Raw genomic sequence first — 6,849 nt, forward strand, 5'->3', positions numbered from 1 at the left:
TATACATAGAAAACCCTAAAGACGCCACCAAAAAACTTTTAGAACTAAAAACTGAATACAGGAATATTGCAGGACACATAAATAATATACAGAAATCTGTTGCATTTCTATACATGAATAACAAACTATCAGAAAGAGAAATTTTAAAACAATCTCATTTACAATTGCATCAAAAAGAAGAAGAAAACTAAGAATAAATTTAACCATAAATGTGAAAGACCTGTACCCTGATAAGACTTTGATGAGAGAAACTGAATATGACAAAAATAAAAGGAAAGATATATCATGCTCATGGATTCAAGGAATTAATATTGTTACAATGTGCATACTACCCAAAGCAATCTACATGTGCATCACTGTGGTATGTGATTTACTACTGCTGTGCCATGCTATTCTTTGCAAGTGAGAAAACAGGAGGGGCAAGATGTTAATTCATTTGCCCAAATTCGGACAGCTAGGAAGTGAACAGAAGAGTGTGTGTTGCGGGGTGGGGGCGTTAGCACTTATTAATTTGTTGAGTAATTACTTACTGAGAACCTATTATGTGCCAGGCACTGTTCTAGGTTCTGGGGATAGAGCAGTGAAGAAAATATACAAATCCCTTCTTTTATGTACATTTTTAGTGGGGAGACAGGCAATAAACAAATAAGCTCATGCAAAGGCCCTGAGGCTGGAGTCGAGTTTCCCTCTTGGAGGACTAATGAAGAGCAGAGCATGGCCTGGGGGAGTGGTGAGGGGGCAGAGATGGGGGTTCAGAGAGGTCGAGAGCAGATCCTGTGAGCCTCCCAAGTGACTTGGACCAGGGTGGGAGTGACTGAGGTGGTGATGGTTGATGATAATGGGTATATTTTAGATACAGGACCAAGCCATTTACAGACTGGTTGGATGTGTGTGTGTGTGTGTGTGAGCCACGGTTTTGTCCAGAGTAACTGGAAGGGTGGAGTTGTTATTTCCTGATACGGGAAGACCAGGAAGAATGAGATACCTGAGTTCACTGGCGCCTGTCCCGGGCCCTACCCTTCTCCCTTTCCCCCCCTCCCCACAACCTCTACTCTTCCACCTTCTTCCGCTCATCCTCTCCCTCCTTGTTCCCTGCCTTCTCCCCTCCTTCATGCTCTGGCAGGGGCAAAGGAATAAACACACCAACTGGAGCTCATCAGTCTCGATAAATAAGACAGGGTCACCTGAGTTTACTTCTGGAATCAACAGACATCCCTTTAATTGATTTAATCATTTTTGCGAAAGGACGGAATTCTTTTCATACTCCCATTTACTGTTGTCATTAGATTTGCTCATACATCATTAGAACATTTTCTAAAATGAAACCTTCATTTTATTTATGGAAGTTGTTATACTTCTCTCACGCTGCTCCAGAAATACAATTAAGCAATGCTAACCTTTCGATCAGGAAGGTATACTATACTAAAAGAGATGTAAATACATTTTGACAATTCGTATCAATTAAAAGGCCTCAAATTAACTCATCACATTGTACACTTTAAATATCTTACAATTTTATTTGTCAATTATACCTCAATAAAGCTGGAAAAAAGGCCTTGAATTTAAAAAGTAATTTTAGGTCTTCCCTGGTGGCGCAGTGGTTAAGAATCTCCCTGCCAATGCAGGGGACACGGGTTCAATCCCTGGTCCGGGAAGATCCCACATGCCGGGGAGTGGCTAAGCCCGTGTGCCACGGTTACTGAGCCTGTGCTCTAGAGCCCGCAAGCCACAACTACTGAAGCCCCTGTGCTCTAGAGCCCACATGCTGCAACTACTGAGCCCACATGCTGCGACTACTGAAGCCCGTGCGCCTAGAGCCCATGCTCCAAAAGAGAAGCCACCGCAATGAGAAGCCCACGCACCGCAATGAAGAGTAGCCCCCGCTCGCCGTAACTAGAGAAAGCCCGCGCACAGCAACGAAGACCCAACGCAGCCAAAAAATAAAATTAAAAAGTAATTTTAATTTAGATTAAAAAATAATTTGTTAATGATGGGATCCGGAATAACATGAATAAAAGTTAAGGCTGATCTCATATGAACAATGAATTACTCTAGTTTGTAGAGATTTATTCCTGTTCAGTAAATAGCACTGCTCATTTTTTATGATGGTTATTAGTGTTTAAACAGGTTGGCAACTTTCAGTTCAGAAGTCAAAACTATTGTCTTGCTTGCCAACAAAAATAATTAATAAAACACCTCTAACCCCAGGGTAAATATGTAAGCAAGTGCATGGTAATGTATAATAAAAATAGCACTTCCTTCTACATCTGGGGCTAATTAAAATCTGATCGGAGTAATAATTGAGCAGTGCCCAGGCTACCCCTGATTTTTCTTGTCAGGTTTCAATTGTTTGACACAAATGCACTGACCTCGATAAATGAAAATATATTTTTTAAAAAGCATAATTATAGCTATCCTCTTTCAGGACAAAAAAGTGATTTACTGGTGTCACAGGGTTTTAAGGTTACAGGTGACACAAGTCTTCTGGGGAGTCACTCATGGCCACTGCTGTTCATGAATTAGAAAGCACCAGGGAAGTCCATGAGACTTTTCTTCCCAGTTTCCCCCACCAAACACACAACCCCCTCCCTACACAAATCCCAGTCAAAATAAAAGAATATTACCTAACCATGTATTGAGCGTGTGCCAAGTACTCTAAGAGTTTAAAGGTACCATCTCAAATCTTCAGCATCCTAATGAAGTAGGATCATGATTAGCCCCATCTTACAGATAAGAAAACTGAGTCACAGAGCTCCTGACTCCAGAGCCCTCATTTTAATCTGCTATACTATCTGAAAAAAAAAAAAAAAAAAAAAAAATCTTACCCCCCAATTGTACCAATTTGTTGTTTAATGTTACTGTGGTGGCTGAATACGACCCTAGTTATCTTGCTCCGAGAGAGAGACTAAGATCTCCTCCCCATGTTGAAGGGATGTTTATGTTTTAATAGACTCCTGAACTGAGGAAGATTTCTGCTCAGAAACATGAAAAAAAAAAAAAAAAAAAAGAGGAAGAAGCCCTGACATGGGACAAAGGCTGAAACACCTTGTGACTGGGAGTGCTCACACAGGGCATCAAAGGTGGGCAGGACATCGAACTTTACCCCCTGGAGGAGCCGAGGGGACCTGAGCACGAAGCTGAGAGCACGGGGCTTCTTCCTTCGCCGTTTCCGGACCTCAAACTCCACTTCAAATGTTTCCTCTCTTTGACAGGCTTCCAGCTGTCTCCTAATTTCCTCGATGAATCCTCTTCGGTGCTGAAGCTGTTCCCGAAAACTTGTGAGACTGGTGACGAAGACGACAAGGTCAGCATCTGATCGGCCCCTGAGGGTTGTGCCTTTGCCTGAGGAGCCACCCTAAAAAAGGTGGTGAGAATGAGAACGACATTTATCACTGAGAAGAGCCTTCCTAAATAAAATGCTGAGAACAATCACTAACATTCTGAGTGCTAGCCACTGTTCTGAAGGCATTACCAGTCAACTCCTAGAATGCTCACAAAAACTCTATGATTTAGTTACTATTATTATCTGTTCTCATTTTCCAGATGGAGACACAGATGCTGAGAGAGATTATGTAACAGCCCCATCACGCAGCTAGTAGGTGGCAGAGATGCAATTCTCATCCTGGTTGCCTTTTTACAGGGTCTGTGTTCTTTATTCCCTGTTCTTTTTGACCTTATATAATTAATACTGTAAACTGGACCATGGCTTATTTTACTTGATCTGCAAGCCCTGCAAAGTACTGGGAATTATGGATGATGAAATTGAGGCACAGAGAGGTTAAGTGACTCGCCCAAGATTTCACAGCAGCAGGTGCTATCTGCTTTCAAAACTTATACTCTTAACCAGCTCATGAGTCTGCAGGAATGGTGAGTCCCCAGCCTGGTCGATGATTAGCAGATTGTTGATACAGCTGGGCTTCAGTTTGCCTATCTCTGTAGTGGACGTGACATAGGTGGTTTATAAACTTGACCTGGGCATTTGTTAAAAACTTACAGGTGGAGGCCCTCACCCCAGAAGCTACTTTCACAAGCTGTGGTTATAGTTTGGGCATGGATAAATCAGAAACCACCAGCCCCAGAGACCTCAACCTTTTGCTCTCTGTCTCTGTGGAAACACTTGCTCATTCAGCCTCCTTCTCCCCAGCCAGGCAGTTCTGGACTAACCTTCACAACTTTGGACACCCGAACAGGGTAGGGGGCCCATCGGAAACACCTCTCCTTCAGGAAACTGCAGATGATGTGGATGGCTTCACTGACCTGTGTGTGGAAATCCTCGTCTGGCAGGGAGGCGGTCTTCGATGAACTTGTCCAGTTGGTTGGCTCGGGTCTTTCTAAGCTTCTTCATGATGCTCAGGCAGGGACAGGAGAGCCAGAGGCGGCAGAGTTGGCTGCCAAAACCTGTTAGCTTCTACCTCTTCCGCTGCCTGGGTCTAGGAGGCTGTTAGTTTCATTTTCTCGAAAGGGTAGAGCTGTGCCCTGAGTCTGGACTGTCACTGGTTTCTTTTCTTTGAAAGGGAGGAGCCATACCCTTGTTCTTTGCCTTTAAGAAATCAAAAACCCCTTTGACCCTGTGTCTCCCAGCTCTTTCCCCTGCTCTCTGAGACTTACTCTGCCTTTATCCAGCCCCCTAGAACATCAGGCCTTTCTTCAGACTGTTCTGAAAATGTTGCTTTATAACCCAGGTTAGTACCTCACCCAAGAGAAGTCATAAGTAAAAACTTTTGGGGGCGTTTCCTTTGTCTTTTTTTGTTACCTACAAAATTGGTTTATGGTCTCCTATGATCTTTACAGCAGTACCTGCATATTATAAAAAGAAAAATGTCAGAGAAATCAGGGAGCATAAAGACCATCCAGGATCCTAAACTTCGAAGACTACATCTATAAACATTTTGGTGGAGATCTTTCCAGATATTTTTTTCTAGGTTAACACACACACACATACACACAAACTCTAACCATGTGTCTATTTTTTGTAAACGACGTTGTCCTATACTTTTCCCCCTTTTGATTAATAGACTTTATTTCCTAAAGAAGTTTTGGGTTTAAAAAGAAATTGAAGTACAGAGTTCACTTATGTCCTCTCTCCTTCCACCCATAGTTTCCCCTGTTATCAAATTTGGTGTGGTACATTTGTTGCAAGATGAATTGATATTGACATGTTATTATTAAATAAAGTTCAAAGTTTACATTAGGGGTCACACTACGTTGTACATTTTATGGGTCTGCCAAATCATGTGTTGTCTCCACCAATTATGAAATCATTGCAGAATAGTCCTACCTGTTGCTCCACGATCTCTGAGTTTAGATGTTTCTTCTCTTCTAATATATGCATTCAGTGCTAAAAATTCTCCTCTAAGCACTGCTTTCACTGTGTCTCTAAATTTTATTTTATTTTTTCTTTTCCTTGAGTGTAAAATATTTTTTCAATGTCTCTTGAGACTTTTAGACCCATGTGTGTGTTAGAAGTGTGTTATTTAATCTCCAAAGACGTTGGAATTTTCCAGATCTTTCTTTACTTGATTTCTTGTTTAATTCCATTGTGGTAAAGAGCATACCTTGTATGCTATCTATGCTTTTGAATCTGTTAAGGTGCGTTCTATGGCCCAGACGGTAGTCTATCTCGGTGAATATCCCATGTGAGCTTGAGAAGAATGTGTACTCTGCTGTTGTTGGGTGAAGCAGTCAGTGCCAATTAGCTATCTTTTTGAATCACCCTTGTCTTAACCAGCTCATCAATTAATTGACACTCCCCACTCCTTCTGTATAACATATTGACTTATGCCCAAGGCATGTGGAACCATGAAGGGGATGGGCATTCATCTTTGTGACACTCTATACATACAGTTGGAATGTATGTTTATCAAAGATTCTGTTTGCTCCCAAATGCTTTTTGGGCAATCGTACTTGTTAATGAAATATATACTTTTGACAAAATATATGTAAACAAATCCAACATGAGTGCGAAAGCTATCTGTCCTTAGAAAACCAGCACTGAATTCTTTGGAAAGATGTAATAAAGCCTAGTACCATAAAACAGTGCAGAGAATTAGGTATGAGTGAGACAACTCTGAAAGAACTGAGGGCATAATTGGAAAAATCCAGAATTAGGCCCTCATGTCTTTGCAGGTGACTTTACGTTCTTGTTTTCTTTAAAGAAACAGGAACAGGAAATTATAGATGGCTCATTCTTGTGTGTTTTATGCAAAACAGATAATGCAGGACTGCAGTCAGGGGATCTGCCCTCAATGAGGTCTAGGTCTTCTTTGAATGACTGGGAAATGAAGGCATTATTTGTGGGCCCGGGGGACCACAAATGATGTCCTGCCTATACAGTTGAAGACCCACAGGAGGAAGGGACTTGCTGAAGCTCACATATTATCCCCATTTTCCAGATGAGGAAACCGAGACTCAGAGAGGTTAGGTTCCACAGCTAACAGTCAGGATCTGAATGTTGCACTGGTGACAGTCAGGATCTGAATGTTGCACTGAGTGGAGTAAAAAGCCGGTGTGCTTTTCTGGTCAGGTGATTTCTACCACACCACGTTGCCTCTTACACTATGCTTGGTTTCAGTGGGGAAAAAAAGAAAATTAGTCAAGTTAGGTGTACTGATATGTATGAAAACTTTCCTCATGTGTATTCATCTCAGCCTGTTAAGCACGTCCCACGCCTAGGGAAGGAGATCAACCATTTCAGAGGTGGAAATTAGGCTTCTTCCCAGCTGCCCACGACTGACTGGTGATGGCTGCCAGGGGTAGACTGCTGTGTTGAGAAGAATGCAGATGCTGCTAGTGGGTTGTGTGTGAAAAATGCCATATTGATTAGTGATCCACGGTGAGCACAGGGAAAGA

The 6,849-nt window shown here is 42.1% G+C and overlaps 1 pseudogene; it reads right to left on the reverse strand.

The window, feature by feature from the left end:
* Positions 1-1,048: 1,048 nt before the first annotated feature.
* LOC103068313 (2'-5'-oligoadenylate synthase 1-like) lies at positions 1,049-4,348 on the reverse strand (annotated as a pseudogene).
* Positions 4,349-6,849: the final 2,501 nt, after the last annotated feature.

Source organism: Lipotes vexillifer, unplaced genomic scaffold (assembly GCF_000442215.2).
Source record: "Lipotes vexillifer unplaced genomic scaffold, Lipotes_vexillifer_v1.1 scaffold573, whole genome shotgun sequence".
NCBI lineage: Eukaryota > Metazoa > Chordata > Mammalia > Artiodactyla > Lipotidae > Lipotes > Lipotes vexillifer.